Below are 20204 nucleotides of genomic sequence, written 5' to 3'. Positions count from 1 at the left end.
GTGTGTGGGACATTAGTGAATTTCTGATGTCTCAGAGGAGCGACTGGGTCACGGTATGACCGTAGCCTCCTGTCTCGCTTTGCAACCCACACACTGGCATCTCTCCCTCTGTCTCTCTCCTGACCGGTCCTAAGATTCTTTCTTTTCTTCTCTTTTCCTATTTCTCCCCTCCTTCTTTGGAACACTGGAGTTTCTCTCTCTCTCCGGTCCCCTTTGAAAAGATGCGGTGTCTTTGTCCGGCCTGATAAAGGATGCCATAGTTCCCCTTTTCCCCTTCTTTGTGGCCCGGGGCTGGCGGCTCCTGTAGAAGTGCAAATGGTATCCTCTCGGAGGGGCTATCCCCGCGGGCCCTCAAGGGCCTTCTCTCTCCTCCAGGCTTGGCTAATTACCACCGTGCCCCCACCTCCCCCTCCTTAGCTCCCTGGTCCCTGGAACCATGGACGGCACATTCCCACAAACAGCACCTGGCCTTCTTTTCTCCTGGTCTGCTTTGATGGCTGACACCCCAGACTACCCCCCTCCCTCCTTCCTCATCCTCTTCTCCTCTCCGCCCCACTACCTCATCTATCTCTCTCTCCCTTCTTTTAACTTCTTCTTCTCTCTCTCTCTCTCTCTCTCTCTCTCTCTCTCTCTCTCTCTCTCTCTCTCTCTCTCTCTCTCTCAGTGACTCTCATTAATAGAGGTTTTAAATTGCTTTCTGACCCCGGCAAACTGCTCTTGTTGAAAAGGGAGATGTTGAAGAGGATGTCAGGAAGAAGTGAAATAGATGAGAAGGGGCAGGAGAAAGTTATCTATAGTCCATTATATGGTTTGTGAGATGGGTATGTGTACTATTATACACTAATATTATTATATTAAAACATACTCAAGAAAGACTGGTGGAAAACTAGTGGCTTACTTAGATCACAGTGAATCATGATCATGATTCGCTGTGATGAGAACTTGTACTTGTACATAAAAAACTGTACTAATAATGCTCTTATTGAAGTGAAGGGTTTTTTTTGCTCAGAAGAAGAGGTTTAAGATTGATATTTCATTTGGAGGTTCACGGTTTATAAAACTTCATCAGAAGCGGATGCAGGTTAAGTGGATTTCAGTGCAACAGCAATGCACGCATGCACACTAACTCGCTCACAGCTGTCCGCACACACAAGCACCAATATCTAATTTAGTTGCATATTTGTGCCCCTATAGCCATAGGCCTAATCAATGACCAATCTCAATGGATTTGACCAATTCATAGCTGGCCTTTGTGCAGTCAAGTGATCCCAGTGAGAGCGTTTGGACAGCTTTCTGAGGAAAACAAATAGCTCTATTACAAGCATGCGTCTGTGTGATGCTCAGTATCCCAAAGGCAAAGTGCTCGGCCTATATTAGCTGCATATTCTCCATGCTGGAAAAGGTTCACCTATAGACACAGTCCAGAGATAAGAGCGCTGTCATTTAGAGTTGAATAACCTGATTCTGAATTGTTGAATATCACACAATCACATGTGACTTTAAAGGAAGGAGATCAAAATACTTACGGCACTTTTTTTACTCTTTCCAGTAAAGAAATACACGTGCTCACACACACACACGTACACACACTTAACCCTCCATTCAACAAAGAAAAGACACACACAGAAGCTAGGGGTGGTGCTGCGAGCTGCACACACCCAGACCAGTTACACTTGTGTGGCAGAATTTGGTTTTGGTTTGTAAAACTGGGCTTAGCTTGCAAACTTTAATGCTACATGGGTTTGAGTTTGATGTAAGGCCCCATGCTAGCTTAAGAAATACTTCAGCTGGCTTCTGATGGTTGTAAACTGAGCTAAGATGGGAAAAAAATATTGCTCAATCATTTATTTGGTTCACATAAAAGTGAACAGAGATTGGAATTGAGAATTTTTGATTCCTTCTTTGTCACATGAAGAGCTATTATAGTTATAGAGTTTTACAACTCATGAGAGATTTAGTGCTACTTTCTTTTGCTGGCAATTACATCTGCTCTAAAACATCACCAGCTTTCTAGTCTGGCCCTTCTAAGCAACTTACTGTTGCTGCCCTTCCCTAAAGAGTTCACACATCATCACCTACAGGACTCAAGTGATGCCACGAACTGGGCTGCCTCTTCCGGGTCTGTCGTAACCAAATAAGCAGTCATTGGGACGTTGGGTGATGGATGGTGGATAATCCTTGCATTTAAAGGAAATTCCACAGTTGGATTCACTTTAAGTTTGTAATCTTTGATGCATGCCAGAACTTTTTTTGTTAATAGGGTGTGCATGTATTGTAACTGATGTAGAAGAGCATTAATCTTGGGACACAAAAGGTTTTATTAGGGCTTTGGTACTAGCGATACTCTGTGTTGACACTGATTGACAAAACGGTGGCCTCAAAATTTTAATCAGGCAGACTATCTTTAAAGTCTGAAATGACATAATTAGAATTTCTAAGTTTGGTTTAAGGAGAGGCTTCCCAAGCCTTATGTCTCCCTCAATTTCCGCCTCTCTCCTCATCAAGTCTAGCCACATCCTCTTTTTCGAAAACAGAAAAGGAAAGAGGAAGATCCGGTTTCTGAATTGTGTTTTATGAGTGGTTGAAACGGCCACTTCTGCGGTTTTTGTCTGTCCACGCTGACCGTTCGACTCAGAGTTCTTGAGGTTTCCAGACATGCCAATTAAGCAGTTTTAATTAGGAAGATGTTGTTCCAAACAAATGTTTGCACTCAAGGACCTGCATGTTGGTTAAGTTTGGGGGTGGATTCCACGGGTTGTTACTGTTATTTCTGTGCTGTTTCAATTGGCTTTGCAAATCAGTTTCTCTTCATTTTCCTGAATGCAGTAAAAGTTCACTTCGATGACCGCAGGCACACATGCGCATAACTGACAGAGGCATCTTGTTTTTCAACAGCACCGAAGAGCAGTAAGTGCTTAAGAATGGTTAAGCAATGACAAAGCAAACAAAAGAGGCAGGTGGGTGAGGCTTCTACTGGCCTCTTGCCAGCCTTAGCTTCATTTGAATATTTATATACTGCAGCGTTTTGTTTTTAATGACGTAAAAAATTCAAATTTTTCTCTAAAGACTGGGACACGAAGTTAAATCTCTATTATTTCACACATTTCTGATAGATAACCCATTTTTGTTAGTCTTTAGAAAGAAAGGAAAATATGATCAATCAATGAGGTGAACACATTAATGGCGGCTTTCAGATCCACATGTTTGCACCATTTTTTTTTGATATAAGGTAACATTTTAAATTGACGTTCATGGTTTCCATCCCTTCTTTTAACAGCTTAGAATTCATTAGCTGGACAGTTTTTTCGGGGCATGACCCACCTCACAGAAGGGATTTTTGGCGTTGTTCTTGTTTTATTTGTTGTTGCTTTTAAAGAATTGTAGGTAACTTTGATGCCAAGTTCCTCCACAGCAAAAGGCAAGGACCCGACCCAGCACATCTGAGAGTACTTTGGTGAAATAACAGCAAATGTTTGTCTTGTATTGTATGGCACGCTGCTGGAGGAGCACTAAAGCCCCTTCTTCCAGCGCCTAAAGCACCTCTTAATAAAATAGTCAAGAATAACTCCTTCACCTTAATCTTCCCCTCAGATTACTGCACTCAGGGCGGGAAATTAGCAGCAGGCCCACACGCTTCCCTTTTCCTTTGACACTGTTACATCTTTATTTGCAAGTGCCTCACTCTCTTACTACTGCTTTCTTTCCCTGTCCAATGTACCACTGCTTAGTTGTTTTTCTCATGTCTCTCCTTCTCTCTGCGAGGTAAGATAGGTGAACTCTCCATGGCAGCAAGAATGGCATTTTATTGGGTCAGAATTAGAAGCAACATGAGGCTAATAGGTGGCTACTTCTTCCACGGTCTGGTCCTCATCAGTGGAGAAAATGGGCCTAAACAACTAAACGTGGCTGCTGACAATTGATAGGAGCCCTTTTAAGTGGATCTACTTAGCTGAGGGGGCTTGGAGGATATGTGTGTGGCTAAATGCTCATGCATGTACAATAGGTGGACATTTGCTATTTCATGTTAATTAGATGCTAGCAGTTGCAAACACACACCAGCACAACCCTTTGGGGAGCTGGGAGTTTGTGTGTGTGTATTTGTAAGTCCTTTGTGTCCGGGAGTGTAACCTACACCTTTAGAACCGCAGCGGCAGTAGCTTTGAGCGTAGTTTGTCCTGCCGTCTGATCTTTGTAACCAGAACTCTCCTTTACAGCTTCCTGTCCGCTTTGCCCACCTTTTTTTGCCCGCCTGCCATCTGGGTCTACCCCGAGACACACGCGTGCACATGCACAGGACAGTGGTCGTCATCCTCTTAACCGTGTCTTTCACTTTCAGCCGAACCTTTGAAACCAATAGCACAACGACGAGATGCAATCAGTGGAATCCATCTATAATCTCCACTTTTTCCCCTCTTTGTTTTTTTTCCTTTTTGCTGAAAGTTTTAGAAAATTTAAACAATTGGTTTTTCGTTTGTAAGATTTTGGTAATTTTTGAGCATTTAAAAAATGTTACAAAATATACAAAATAAGTGATTCCAAGAGTTAATGTGGGGGTTTGAATTTACATAAAATTACAGGGAGCAGTTGCACAGTTTTTCTACAGCTTTCCCATCTGTAATATCGGAGGCAAAGAATTTTAATTTCAAAGTCTCTTTTAAATTGTTGAAATGTTTGCAGGTCATTTCCACAGCAGAGAGGCTCATTAAACTTTGAACATCCAAATTGCACCTTTTAAAGTCTTAACTCTGACAAATTGAATTCTATTGTTTGAACCCTTTCTGGGTCAAAGTTTAGACTGCAACATATTTGAGTCTTTTTCTGTTTATTTTCAGAAGCACAGCACCCTGCATCAAAAACTACTGTCATCATTACTGGCTGAAAGTAAAGCAGCAGTGGTGTGACTTAAACGTTAATCCTCCATTAAACTAACATCAAAGCCTTCTAGTACTCCAGTGGGGTATCTAAATTACGTACCTGTGTAGATAACGTTTCCGAGCAGGGGGCACTACGGGTTTTTAGTATCAGAGGTTCTGGTTGACACTTTGATCACTTCCTCCGCTCTTCATACCTTCATTGTGTTCAAGATCACATCACACACGGACACACACAGCAGGTCTGAGAGGCAGTGTCAGGTGTAGCGGGAGAACAATGCAAGGATGCGTAGAGGGAAGCCAACATGGTATCTCTTCTCCTTTTTCAGTACCTACAATTACAAAATCCGTGAGTCCTGTTTCTTAGCCATCTGGAAAAAAAAACCCCCAACAAATTAAAAAAAAATAAAAAATATGGGCTTGAGCAATTGAAATGTTTATTGCACATTAGTTTTTCCAAGTATTTTGACCAAATAATAATTAAAGATAATTTACAAGTATGTCTTTGGGCAAATACTTTTAATGTTAGTTATTTTTCTGCTCAGTTTGTGGGTGTAGCTTAATTGATTAGCATTCCTGACCAGAAGAAATACGCAGAAAAAATGTCTATGCCTTTTTTTGTAATTAAAATATATTTTTTAAATTGTTGTAATTTTTCAGGCTTTATAAATATAGGGGTAAAATCCAAAATTATCATGCTTAGAATAGTTGTAATTTACCTACAGAGCCTACACACTCAGTTAAAAGTTATCAGTGTTTTTGTGTGTTTGAATGCTAAACTTCATTTATAAAAAGGATTTCATAAAGCGAAGGCTGCACAGAGGGTAGGAAATACCTGTGGAAATGAGTAAATATATATTGTTTCCATGGGTTGTTCATAAAACAACAAGGGTGGATGCAAGGTTTCAGCAAAAAAAAAAAAAAGTATTTATTTCCAGTGCCGCAGGTGCCCACTCACAGCTTATTGGTTTTTTTGGATGACTCCTTTACTTTAAGGAGAGCAATTTATGTCTCTCTCTAGTTTCTCTCCAGAGGCAAGGGCTGAAGTGGCTCGCTTATTTTAGCAGGGTCTCGTGGTCATGACTTGTGGTGACATATTAATTGAGCGGTTCCTCTAAAGAAAAGAAAGGCCAGTGTCTCGATTGGTCCAATGGTGTTTGTAGAGCTTTAAAAATTGGTTTTGTTTGGCTAGAAAGCTCTTCTGTGTTTATTTACACGTCAGAATGCTTCAAACGGCTGCTGGCTCACTCTCCTCTTTCTGTGTGTTTGTTTGTCCGCGTGTGCATGCCTGGTCAAATATATGCTGCATTTTCTCAGTTGCCTACATGCCAGTTGTATAGACCCTGTGTGAAAGGTAAAATTATCGAGCACAGAGAGAGCAAGAGACAGAAGAGAAGAGGCGATGGAGACAGTTCCCCTGGCTTACCTGGCTCTTGAGTTTCCTCGTAGCTAGTCGTCCTTACGGTCCTACTCATTTATTATTGACCGCATTCATTCACACCATCCTCTAGATTGCAGTGCAGCTTCTACAGACAGTCTGGTCAGAGTCTGTTGCCAAAGAAAATAGCTTCCTGGATTATTTTGCACTCACAAATATCTCTGTAAAAGAAGAGCAAGTAAATTCAGATTTAACAGTTACCTCTTAGTTTTTATAGCAAAGGCCATGTTCTGCAGGGAAAAATGAAAAACTGATACTTATCTGGCAACGTCTGACATTCTTTTTCTTTGTGCTCAGACTTCGTAACTTGCAAATGGAGGCTTTTTGCTGGACAGTTAGGAAGGGGGTGGGCGGCGGGGCAGTTGCACTGGCCAAGACAGCATGGACTCAGTGAGTCTCTTTAATGATCAAGTCCAATATTCCTTGAGTTCTACCTCTGACACTACATGTGTGGCTTTGTAAGGAGAAAAGTACATTTTGCTTTCCCAGCTTCTCTCTAAGGAGTGATCTAATCAGATTGCTGTCATGTGTGTGTGTTCATTCTTATGAGCTCATCATTGTGGCAAAGGTGACCACTGCAGAGTATAAACTGTCATCAGGATAATTTACAGATTTGTAAGACGTTTCCTCTGTCAGAAATACATTTAGCACACTCACAGAGACTCAAGCACATGTGCACGCACATGCACAAACACGATAAATGGCTAGTTTCTTTCCTGAAAGTGCTGAAAGGGAAAGGAGCTCAGCTGTTCACCTAAGCCAGTGAGTGACGGAGAGCGTCTGATCCAGAGCCTCGGTTTGAACACAGTTACCAAGACAACAATTGTTTTAGCTGGCATTTCTGCGGAGAGGAACATTGAAATAACAACATGAAACCACAACAGATTAGCCAGTTGGAAAGCTGAAAAAATGACACATTTGTTCTGTATTTGTTCTGGAGAGCATACCTGTTTCAGGAAAAAAGAAAAAAACATAATCTTCCATAATCTTCCTTCTTTTAGTTTTGTTTTCCATCAACTGTGATTGGATTTTTTAAAGTGTAATTAGAGACTAAGTTTGTGCACCGTAGAATAAACATTTTGTAGAATGCACCGTAGGATAGGTTGTACGGGCGTTTGAGTTGACTTAAAAGCTCTTGCAGTCTTTCTGCCTAACTGGAGTATCAATAATGAGATTTATCTTTCTTCTCCCGCAGCCTTGATTCAATTATCTCCATCTCTCTTCTGCTTTCTCTTCCTCTGGCTCCCTCCCTTTTTGCCCCTTCACTGGGGATCCGTTTCCAATTGAGGGCCGGTCATGCTTTGTGTTTCTCTTTGTCATGACAGGGTTCCTTAACGAGTGGAGGCTCCCTTCCACTGTGGCTTAATCAGATCTGGAATAGAGCGAGGCAGGGAGGAAAAGATGAGGAGTATAGAGGTGGGGGTAACCAGGTAAACGTGGGGTCACAAATAGTTTACCTCCAGATCCTCATTGTCTCCATTTCCCCTTTTTAGGAAAATTAAATTTGTGTGGTCCCTCCTCCTCCTCCTCCTTGTAATGTGTGTTTTGTGTCCAATCTGAGATCTTTGAAGTTTGAAGGGTCCCTTGCCCTGCCACATGCCAAACCCCAGGAAACCCCCCGACTCCAATACCCTATGCCCCTTATCTTCCCCCTCTGCACCTACTTCCAGACATACCTCATTACCTGAGGCCGTATTGAGTGGCGACTAATCAAATTTACTCTACTGGTTTTCTGCCATCACAGGAAGTGCTGGTCAGCAAGGGATCATTGGTTCAGTGCTAGGCTACAGAGAAAATGTTATGAAGTGGAAGCAAATTAATTAAAGAGACCTTTAATTTGTTCTAATAGGTATATTCTCAGTCACCTCTTTCCCCCCTTTTTCTTTTGTACAAAAATAGTTGAAAAAAAATGTTCACGACAGAAATTTTATATCGATAGAAAAGGGATCAGATTAGTTAGTAATGGAAACAGATTGTACTGTGTATGAGCAGTGAGCCTTGTTACTTGGAGCCTCTCTCGCTATTACCTGCAGCTGTTTAAAAAATACCACAGAACAAGTAAACTTCATTAAAGAAGAAGAAGAAGAAAAAGAAAAAAACAAAGCCCCATTTTAACATGAAAGCAAAAAAAAAAAGTGAAAGTGAGGGAGAATTCAGAGAGACAGAGTTGAGTCTGTTTACAGTTGGCAGCTCTGGAGTGTGAACATCTTGAGGTGAGCCTCTGGCTAACTTCAGAGAAGCTGTGAATGAAGTCTTTCTTATGGCCTGTGCTATGCAAATGTATTCATGCGTACATACATAGGGTAAGCGAACACGTGCACAAAGCGCCTCCTCCGGCAAAAAACCACAAACATTTACACACTCACTTCACTTGTTGGTGCACATGAGGGAGGAGATAGGGCAGTGCCGCTGCAGAAGCAGCTAAAGGCATTAGTTGGCAGCTTTGCATGGGCTATAACCAGGTATGAGGAGTGGTGTCTTTCGAGGGTTACTAACCGTTTTTATTACTGGATGGGAATAAATTGGTCAAAGAAAATAGATGTCCCCATGATCTTGCCAGTACATGCCTTAGTATTTCCTAGACATTTTATGGAAAAATGCATGCCTAATCACTAATGAGTTACCATTTGCTGCTCTCTCAGATGTTGTTACGTAAACATTTTATCTCTCTCAATGACACGGGAGGCTTGCAATGAGCTGCTGACAAAGGAAAAGCAGAGAGAATTTCAGCTCTGCAGGACACATGGATGATGATGGGCTTTGGTTTTTCTTGGAGTCAGACCACGGGAGACTTTTCTAACCAGAGTACCAATGTAACGTCGTGTTATCACACAGTGATGCCCAGCGCACAATATTTTTAGCAGAATAATCCAGCTTGTTTTATTCTTTGTGTGACAGCTGTCATCAGCCTGTTCTACAATAGCTGTATCATACAAATTGGCATATTTATGATCTGTTTTGTGATGGCTTTAAAATCCACGAATTGTTCCGTTCCACAGCTGAGTCGTAAAAGTTGGCCCATGTGGAAAATTTCAGGCAGGAACACAATAACTTTTACAGTGTATTGTTGAGCAGGCCATATATATATATTTACAAATATTCAGTTTTGTCTGTTTGTTTGTTTTTGCACACACAATTCAATTAAATGTATTTGTTTAAAAAAAACATTATTCTTTTTTCTTGTGGTTGGGTAAATGGTGTTTGTGACAGCTAATTTGACCTCTCATGACTGGAAAGCTTTGAGTGACACAGAAAAAGGAAATTATGATCAAGGCCTCCAATGGGCAGTAGAAAGACATATCTTTGGTAAGCGTCTTCTGGATTTGGCTTTGGGTTGACCTCTCACCCAAATTAAACTTTGACAGTTCCCTGCCTCTCCTCTCTTCCCTCAGCCTCTCTTCACTGCCCACTGCTAGGCACTTTTGTTTTCACATGGCCGACTTCTCAGGGAACACGCTCATATTTGTGGCTTTTGGGGTTGGCAGCAGAGTGTGCTGTGCCTATAAAGTTTTTTTCACTCAAACTTACCCCAGTACCCAAATTGAACTGTTCAGTCATTTCCTGCCATCCCCACTCAACCACCTCCCAGTCCCAGAGTTGCCAATAATTCAAATTTCACTGTTGAGTCCGCCTGGGTAAAACATCATGTCCTGTGGTATGGCGTTTACACTGTGCAGTAGTCGTCCTCTATGAACTTATAAAAAACAAGTCCCTCCAAAAACACAATCACTAAAAACCTCTTCAATCCAGATAAAAAAAAAAAACTTGACAGATGGCTTATGGAGCCTCCAACAACTTTTGGCTTCAGAGGAATACATTTGTTTAAATGACCTACAAAGCAAAAGCAAACATTTTGGTCTTATTGAGTACCCACAAAACCGTTAGTATGAGCACATGGTTAGGGGAACCCTCCAAGAGTAGGCCAGGCTCATCCAAAGCGTATCGCTTAATGTGAGAGAGAGAAGGAGAAGTGCAGAAAGAAAGGGAGAGAGCAAGATGGTTATCTGAAGTGAGGTCAGAAATGAAACATGTCATAGCAAATTAGATCCATGTTGTTTGAATTACTTTGGCCTGCTTCTTAAAGAACAGTCTGCCCATGGAAAGGGAGGGGGAAAAAGTGGACAGAAAATGTGTATCGAGTAGGAAAAGCAAGACACAGACGGAGGGAGAAAGCGGGAAAAGGGAAGATATGGGAAGCGATTTACAGTGGGAGCAAAAGAGATAAAGACATGGGATGATATGAAAAGAAAGAAAAACAGCAAAAGTTAGTAAGAGCGAAAACAGAGAGACACAGAGAAAAAGCTTGACAGAAAAAAAAATTATGTTTTCTCTGGAACAAATAATGTGACTTGGGCTGAGTCATGGGCCTGCTGAGGAATGATGATGATGATGATGATGATGAGAAGAAACCTTGGACTCATTCCTGTTTCGAGCTAAGTTTGGGGCATCATTTACCAAACTACTGGAGAGGGGCCCCTGCGTGTGTGTGTGTATGTGCAATAATAACCACATTCTCTAAGCATCTTCGGCCACCGGGGCCTGTTTTTATAGCTGGGAACAGGGATGGGCCAACACTCGTTAGGAGGACTATTTCGGCACATGGGAGGGAAAAAAATGAGGGGAGAAGGATGACCAGAAAGGGGTGTTCAGAGGGACAGCGTGCCCGCAGCCTCACCGACTGGCCCATCCAATCAGTCTGCGTTGCACCAGAGATGAGAGCTGGCTTTCTCTGGGAAAAAGGCCTCCTGAGACGGGGATTCGAACATGCTTCCCGGACAGGATTTCACAACTCGGCAAGAGTGAGAAACACACTGAGAGCATTTTAAAGTTTAGCCGGGTCGACTGGAAATTACTCAATAAAATATTTCGAAGAAGATGTATCCTCATTATTTTCCCTGGGCAAACGCGATCTCGATTCTTTTCGCTTCTCTCATCGACTTTATTTGAACACTGTCAAATGTATTCTGCACTGATTCCTGCCAAAGATGGAGACGTCACCAAAGCACAAATGATGTGTATGTTTGTGTGTGTGAGTGCAATAGAGAGATGGAGCAAGATATCGCGAATTTGGCGTATTATGTAGACGCACATGCATTAACTAATGCACGCACACGTGCACTAACACGCACACAGACATACACACAAAAAAGAGGAAAAGTGCAAAACAACCAGGGATAAAGCTGAGCTGGTAATCTGTCCTTCAACAAAGGAATGCTTTTACGAGACACGTGTATTTTGTCTGTTTGTGCGTGCCCATATGTGTGCGTAAATGTGTGTGGCTGTGACTGTGTATTCGCACGCCCACAGTGTAAGTATCTCATTTTGTGTTTGTATTGTGTAGCAGTATGCCACAGTGCAAGTCATGCCACCATAAACACAAGGGGGGGGGGGACAGGCATCTTTGAATAGCAGCAGTGTGTGTTGGAAGACATCACGTTACCACTGACAGGCCCAAGGATGGGAAATAAATATTTACTCTAAGCTTCCCCAAATCACATCCAGAGATTTCTCTCCATGTCTCTTTCTTTCTGTCTTGTCTTCTTCTCTTCTTCTTGGTTTCCATCCCTCTTTATGTCTCTTGTGTGCTTTTTTTAAACTCCTGTTTTTTCCTGTGTTCTCTGTGATCTCTTGTTCTTCACCTGTGCATTGTTTCACTCATCCTTTGTCAACCAAACACAGCACGGTAGGGTAGGGTAAGAGTAGGGGCCCATGTAGACGTTAAACACAGGTCGTGTTTCCACTGAAATACAAAAAAACCCCCCCAAAAGGTCCAAACCTATACACAAACATGCCCATCATACGCACACACATGCAGGGTCATTCGGAGATATCCATCTGGGATTTGTCATGTCAGACATGGCCCATGTCTCTCTCTTCTGTAATTATGGCAGTATTTATTTTTTCAGATCATCCCGCTGGGTTAGGAGCGTCCCGTAGTGTGGTTTGGACTTGGAAACACACTCCATCAAGACATCCAGCTTAGCAGAGAAAAGGGCACGCAGTACATTTACTAGAAATTGGTAACCCATAATTCAGAGATTTAATGTAATACGAGTGTGAGCTCTGTATTTCTTTTGAGGACGTGTGCATGTGAATTTGTGTGCAAAGAGCGGTCGGTCCAACTATGGCAGAAATGGAATGAGGTGGTAATTTTTCACAGCAGTGTTTGTGCGATGCCAAGATAGTGATATTCAATATTATAATACTTTATTGCATCACATAAAACTTATAACCCACCCACGATGCTTATGTTTGTAACAGCTCTTGGATGTGTAATGTATTTAGAAGTTCAGACTGTGTTGTTGTGCATAATCTGTTAATCTAAATGTTGAGAATCGGAGGACACTCCTTTGTGCTTTTGGACATTATAGTGGACATTTTATCCTAGTGTTACTCAATTTTAAAAAATACTTGATTTCATTTATTGAGGAAAAAAGCTATCCAAACCTACCTGACCCTATGTGAAAACGTAGTTACCCCCAAAACCTACTAACTGGATGTGTAATCCTTTGCAGCAAGAACCGCAGTAAAGTGTTTGTTATAACTGTGAATACATTTTTACAATTACAATACAATTACTGTGGAGGAACTTTGGTCAACATTTCTTTGGAGATTTTTTTTTAATTTAGCCACATTAGAGGATTTACCAGCATGAACAGCCTATTTAAGGTCATGCCACAGCACCTCAATTGGATTTAAATATGGATTTTGACCAAGCCAGTACAAAACCTTAAATTTGTTTATGTTTGAACCATTCAGCAGATTTGCTGGTGTGTTTCAGATCATCTGCATAACCCAAGTGAGCTGGAGCTTCATGAACTGGCCATTCTCCTTCAGGATTTTCAGGTAGAGAGCAGAGTTCATGTCTCCATTAGTTACGGCAAGTCACCCAGGTCCTGAAGCATCAAAGCAGCCCCAGACCATCACAAAACCAAAACTGTATTTCTTTTTATGAAATTTAAGAGGACTCGGACGTTCCAAAAGGTTACATTTTTGTCTTGTCTGTTCACAGAATATTTTTCAAAAGTCTCATCAAGATGTTTTTTTAGGCAGATGTGAGCCTCTGTGTTCTTTTTGGGCATCATTAGTTTTCTCCTTGAAGCTCTCCCATGGATGCCATTTTTACCCATTTTCTTATTGTTAAATCATGAACTCTGACCTTAACTGAGGCAAGTGAGCCTTGCAGTTCCTTAGATGCTTTTCTGGGTTCTTTTGTAACCTCCTGGATGAGTCGTCGATGTGCTCTTGGAGTAAATAGGAATTTAGTAGAATTTGGCTTTCCAAAAAATGTGATTTATCATAATCGACTCATGATTTAACAAGTGGGGCAACAGGGCCAGGTAGACTTGGATAGCTTTATCCCATTAATTAATGAAATCATCATTTAAAAAACACATTTTTGTATTTACTCAGGTTATCGTCATGTAATATAATTTTTTTGGGATGATCTGAAACATTTAAGTGTGACAAATATGGAAGGGCCGAATACTTTTTCACTGCACTGTTTAAATCTGTGAATTTAATTAATATGCGAAGGGCAAGTTCAGTTGGTGTCTTGTACACTTGCCTACAGGTTGCCTCTGATACTTTTTTCTTTGAAATCAATCAATTCTTTGAATTAAAATTCCTCATCAGCACAAACTACATCATCTGGGTTACTTGTCAGCATCTTTATAAAACAGAGGTTTTATGGAGACAGGATTTATTGAGGGGCTGCTGTATTTTAGAGTCTATTGGGTAAATGGTGAAATTACCCCATCTGAACCCTAAGCCTGGAAAATCCTGCCCTGTCCTTAAGATGTCTGTCTCTGTTCTTACCCTTTTCTCTTTTCCCTTTGGGCTGCACGACTCATAGTAATGACTGTGCGTGTTTGTGTTTGTGTGAGTGTCTCCCCAGCTGAGTGGAATCACCCTCTGTCCTGGGCATATTCAGTGAACTTGGCACTCACAGCACCTTATTCAACACTCCCTGCCTCCTTTCACATTTTCTTCCCTGTCTGTCTGGCTCCTCATTTGTCTTCACTCCATTGCCTTGCAAACCCTTTACCTTTCTTACTGTCTTTTTTTTTAAAATCACTTTCATCTAAGCTCCTTTTATTCCACCCTTGACAAAAAATACAGATGAGCCTCCTTAGAAAAAAAATCCAACAAGATAGAGATAATGGTTTATGTTCAATCGGCCCGTGGTGCTAATCAGGGACCATCGTGGGAAAAGCACAGAGGGATGGGGGCGTTGGTGATGGTGGAGTTGGAAAACCAGGCCCATTGTCCAAGGGAGATTAAAGTCCCCGAAAAGGCAGCATTGTCCACCGACGGGGATAAATCTTCCTCCTCCCGTCACTCAGGCCCTGAATTCAATTCTCCTCAACCCTTCCTAAAAAAGAGGCTTATCTCCTGCTCAATAGCTTGTTGCGCTACAAGCCAGGCAGGAATGCACCGAGTTGTATCCCTGACACCCGCTCACTGAGTTAAAAAGGAATTAGGGGTGAAAAAGAGAGAGTGAGAGAAAGTGAGTGCCTGAATTGTGACCTCTATTTTGCCAGAGGATGTGCGCTGGGAGGCAGATTGAGGTGCAGATAGAAGCTGACAGAAGGAGAGGGGACAAGAGAGCGGGATTGATTGACTGCTGCCGGGGGATAGAGGCCAATGGAGAAGAATAGAACCCTGCTCAGTCTCCTTTCTCCAGCGCTGCGAGCAGCATGGTAAACTGCTGCCCCATTGGACGACGGACAGCGGAAGAAACCACTTGGGAGCTCCTTGCACGCAGTCTTGATGAAACCTTACAAACTCTCTGCCTACTTCCCTTTCTACGATCTCTTTTGTCTCCTATTGCTACAGCAGCATCTCTCCAGCTCCAGTGCAGGGGGCATCACCAGTTGCTAAGACCCACTTCTTCACAAACTTGGACACTCTCACACCCCCTCCAAACAGATTCAATTCAGACCCCCCTGGTCTCAAGAAAAGAGATAGACACAGACAGAGAGAAAGGATGGTTGATAAATAAAAAGAACTTGCACAGACTCAGGCCCATAGTCCCGCTCTGTTTAGCTAGGGGAGAAAAACAACCCCAAGCGTCCCCATTTTTCAGGCCTTTTTTCTTTCACTCCACCCCCGTATTAGAGAGATATCTCCAGGAAGAGACACAACAACAGAGAGGAAAGAAAGCAAGAAAAATGGATGGCGAGAGGCGGAGAGATATCGATATAACATTCACTGAATGCCCCTTCACTGTACCACTCGTCTCCATAGAAAAAGTGGAAATAAGACTTTTTTTCACCCTCTTTTCACACCCTGAAAAAACACACAAGAAAACTGTATTTCTCCACTTTGCCAGCTATTTTGCCGTTTGTTGTTTTTGCCTGCTCTGTCCTCACTTTCACAATGCACCCCTCCTACCCTTCACCCCCTATTTACCGTGACTTGGCTCTGCTTAATGACTGAGCTTACACCTGCTTACAGGATTAAATTAATTAGCACGAAACGGGGATCGGTGGAGGGAGTTTGGGGGTTAGGAGGGGGGTGGAGAAGAGGAAGAGGTGGGGGTGGCAAAGGGAGGACAACAACAGGGGGTCAGGAGAAAAGTACAGCAGGAAGCGGGCACAATAAAGAACAGGCTGCTTGGTGGCTGGTGCTGGGCCTCATGTTCGGCCGGATGCTTGGGGTGGCAGCAGATGAAAGAGGGGGGCTGATGGCTTGTTTTCAGAAGAGGAAACAAGGTTGACCAAAGAGACGGGTTGGTCAGTGTGTTACAGGGACAAATAGTCTCCTGAAAATGTTTGGGTGTGTAAGGTCAGAGGTAACTGCCACCATTGAAGGGACGTGTCTGCACATTGGCAACACTGCCGCCGCTTTTTCTTTCTGCTTTTGGTACAGAAGAAAGACTGTAGTTCAGAGAAGTGGTACCCAACTTGGTACTCAGAAGTTTTCATGGATAAATCTGATGCATGATAATGGTTAGAAGATGGTAAAAAGCTAAATGTTGTTGCTGCTGTTGTGAAATACTAGCTAATCGTTAGTTTCTGGTTTAGGATTCAGATAGAATTTGTAGAAAAAAACACTTCTCAGTTGAACTGATCACTTTAGATAAAAGTAATAAGGCAGTGTAGGGAGGCTTCATGCGCAAAAATAATTAGGAATCATTCACACAGATTACCAAACAACAGCAAATATGCAGAATTATAGAACGAACTTGAAAAAGACACAAGCGAGAAAAAAAAGAGGCAAAGAGCAATACCAGGAGAGAATACGTAACCACAGATCAAAGTATCAAATTACTTCCAAGATTCACCCTGATTTTCTTTGTAAGTCTTCACGTAGTATCTCACATATGACTAAACTATCATCCATCTAGCCAACCCCACGAATCCTGCCGTCCATTATGTGATTACTTACTTTCACTTTTGATTGATTCAGTCTCATAACGTGCTCTTTATTTAGAGAGGAGTTTGTAAAAATGCACAGACCTCAGCTTTGCCCAGCCGTTCCTTCTTGGGCTGGCCTATCCTCTCCTCTGTCATCTGTCTCATTTCTCATGACCTCAGTCTTCTCCCTATCCCTATATCTTTGTCCCTCTCGGAAAGCTAGATGTGTGGTTATAGGGCTGTATCCATCACAATAAGCACTTACAGATGGGCCTCTGCTAGCCTTGTCATGCTAGTGCAGTCAAATTTCTTCCTTTCAGGAGTTCGGGTGATATTACTCTCACATTTGCATATCTGAAGACATCTGTAGAAAACAAAAAACTGGCATTTGCAGGTCTCCAAAGAAACACTAAGGTGTTTCCTAGCTGACTTGTAATTATTGCAATAATAATTCTGCATGACTGACTGCACCAGATGTCCACGTCAATGACAGTAAGCCTCTGAACTTTGAAGAACTTTGTGCTCGTATTTAAAAAATGAGAGACAATAACTCACATATGAACAAAGAGTTATCCTTACATACAGGTTTTAGAAATGGTTACATAACTACACGATTTATTCTGCTATGCCCATTCTACTACTATTCTACTACTATGCCTATTATGCCTATTAATGTCTTTGATCCCAAGCATTGCCCCTCATTCTCTACTTCATCACTCACTGTCTTTCATTTGGTTTCAGAGTGTCCCCTAAATGCCCGACGTGTAATGCAAATGTTACACACACGCTCACACACACGCACACACACACACATCCACGCAAACCAAAACACAAACAAGGGGCCTTGTGACAGATGCGGTGTGGTCCAGCCCTTTGCATGGCAGTGGTCACTTCAATCCCTTCCATATGACAGTCATTAGGCAGGACGCACATAATTCTTTTGGATCCCTTCTCTGCCATCTAACACACACAAACACACAAAAGCCAAAAGGCACACACATAAACTCCCCGCTCTGACTCCCACAGTGCCTGGCTTAGCACATTCCATACCTGTATTAGCAAACAGCTAAGCTATTTGCTTGCCTTTTACTAGTGCGTGGTGCTTTGTCTTTGTGCCTTTAGCTGTGCACTGAGCAGAGTAGTTGCACTGCAGCACAGTTGGACTGACTGTAGGGTGTTTGAGTTTCAGCAGTTCCCTCATTTAATAAACATAAAAATATTCTGTGTGTTTGATGTTCAAACTTTTGATAATGAGAGTTGCACTTGTGGAGCTGGGTGTCTGGGATTGCTATTTGGGTGTGAGTCTTGTGGTGTGTGTGTGTGTATCTGTGTGAGAGACTTTACAGCTGTGACAGTGTATGGCCTTGCCAAATCGCGCCTCATGCTGATAACACCCTGACAAGATACAGGGAGACAGTGTTGGTGGACTGTCACAACAGTTTATTCCTCAACAGGTGAGGACCAGAAGCTGTAAAAAGCTGAAGATAAGGACGATAAAATATCTTTTATAACAGCGTCAGTGTGTAGCTATAGTGACAGATATTTTAAGAATCAATCACCACACAGTTTATGTTCGAGTTCACAGGAAATCAAGTGTCGGTCTTTAATGTTGAAGAATTGTGAATGTAGTGGCCAAGTTTTTAAAATTCCAATTTGTATCTTGATTGTGACAGAAAAAGAAGTCCAGATCAGCTGCAAAAATAAAGAGGAAATAGCATAACATTTTTTAAATTAGGGATGTCAAGATAAGCATATTTTATGTACCTGTGATCCTGAAAAATGTAATATCTCTGTAATGCCAGTGATACACATATGATAATATTGTCAGTAGCAGTGTTTGTCTGCTTAAGAGCACTCATTGATAACAGGTGACTTCTGTGCACTTCCATATACCCCCCCACCACCAGCACCACGCCAGTTGAAAACCCCCCAAAACCGAAACCGCACCATAAACAAAGTTATAATATGATTTTGACTGTTATTATTATCAAAATAGCTATCAAAATAGTGTAATTCAAAGTTGTAGTGTTACTATGTTTACCTGAAATTTTTTTAACCGCTCTTAAACCTATATATGATGTCTTTTCTCTTGTCTTCTCTCTCCTACCTCTATTTTCCCCCTTTGCTTCAGTAGAATCTCAGTGCACAAAGTTTAGATGGTTCATTGGCTACCTACTCGCCATCCCCTGCTGAATGCAATCAGCAGACACTGCTGGTAATAACTTTCACTCATGCTTTTCACTCCTCTATCTTCTCTCCTTGCTTTCCTTACATCCCTTCCCTTTCTTTCCAGTGATTATACTCTACCTACCCACTGACCTACGCTGTTGGATAAAGGTGTTGAGATGAGTGACTGTTCGCTGTGCCATGATAAATCATATGCTCAAAATTATTATTCATTCACCAAAAGACTGCAGAAAAAGAGAGAAAAGAGGAGCAGGAATTGGGAAAGTGAGGGAAATATGTAACACATATTTCCATTTCCCCACATGAATGCATTTGAAGATGTATCTATATTTACAAATATATTGACAAAAAGGCTTATTCTTATTGTTGGGACAAATAAAGAAATAAAACAAGAATATCATCTTAGAATAATAATAGAATAATTGAGTAACACAGTGTGAGAAAAGTCATTGTGGTTGAAGGTCTATTCAGTGTCCCAGAGTGAAATGGGGGATGTATCAACACAACCTGCTGCTGGCTTTTTGAGATTTTCTGGTCCTAAAAAATTGAGAGATAAACTTTTAAAAAGTCCTTAAAAGGTGTGCTTTTTCTAAAGCTATCTGGAAATGCCTGTCATATCTAAGTAAACAGGCAAGGTGAGCTGTGTGTCTGGTAAGGTGGAATTGTTAACCAAACCAGTTGGTGACAAATCTGTTGTGGATTACGAAAAAAAAAGTTTTTATGTGTTGTTCTCATTGACAGCTTTTTGTTTGTGTTTTAACAGCACACATTAATCAACATTACAGCACTGTCCTCTGTGGTATTAAGTCATGTGATTGCTTGTTGTTGCTACTACATGATCCAAATGATGTCATTAAAACAACAAAAGTGAAGGTGGCTGCCTTCAGAACTGCCATTTGCCCCAACCACAAGATAAATTGCACTCTCAAATTTAGCATCAACACGGGGTGTGGGGGTGTGGGTGCAAAAAAGACATAGCAAACAGGGGCCAATGGCATCAAAGCAATTAGTGGCTTCCCAGGTAACACCCCCCCCCCCCCCCCAGTTCTGCCCCACCCTCATCCTCTCCTCTCTTATCAGGCTAATTGAAGACAAGCTCTTTGAGACTGACACACAAAAGAGCCAACGGTAGAGTGGCATTTCAGACTCAACGGGTGGACTGGAGAAAGGGAGATGGTGTATTCTATAAGCACCCCCACCCATCTCCTCGTCTAAATCCCTTTTTTCTGTCTTTCTTTTATCCCATGGCGTCTCATTCAGGGCCCTACTTGACATAGCTCGACCTCTGAACCCAGAGTTTATGAACTGAAGCAGCAGCTATTTATTTGGTGTGGAACTAATGTGTGG

General features: G+C 41.9%; 1 protein-coding gene across 8 annotated transcripts in view; it reads left to right on the top strand.

Annotated features, from left to right (window-relative positions):
* Positions 1 to 20204, top strand: part of prdm16 (PR domain containing 16) — a 170482-nt gene that overhangs the window by 10269 nt on the left and 140009 nt on the right. Inside the window, exon 1 of one of the 8 annotated variants that reach the window (XM_026155236.1) lies at positions 11572 to 13155. The exons of the other annotated variants lie outside the window; for them this stretch is intronic. The gene's annotated coding sequence lies outside the window, so the exon portion shown is untranslated. Of the gene's footprint in view, positions 1 to 11571; positions 13156 to 20204 lie in introns of those variants that run through there. 8 annotated transcript variants of the gene reach the window in all.

This window comes from Astatotilapia calliptera, chromosome 20, assembly GCF_900246225.1.
Source record: "Astatotilapia calliptera chromosome 20, fAstCal1.2, whole genome shotgun sequence".
Lineage (NCBI taxonomy): Eukaryota > Metazoa > Chordata > Actinopteri > Cichliformes > Cichlidae > Astatotilapia > Astatotilapia calliptera.
This window is presented reverse-complemented; position numbering and strand designations above follow the sequence as displayed.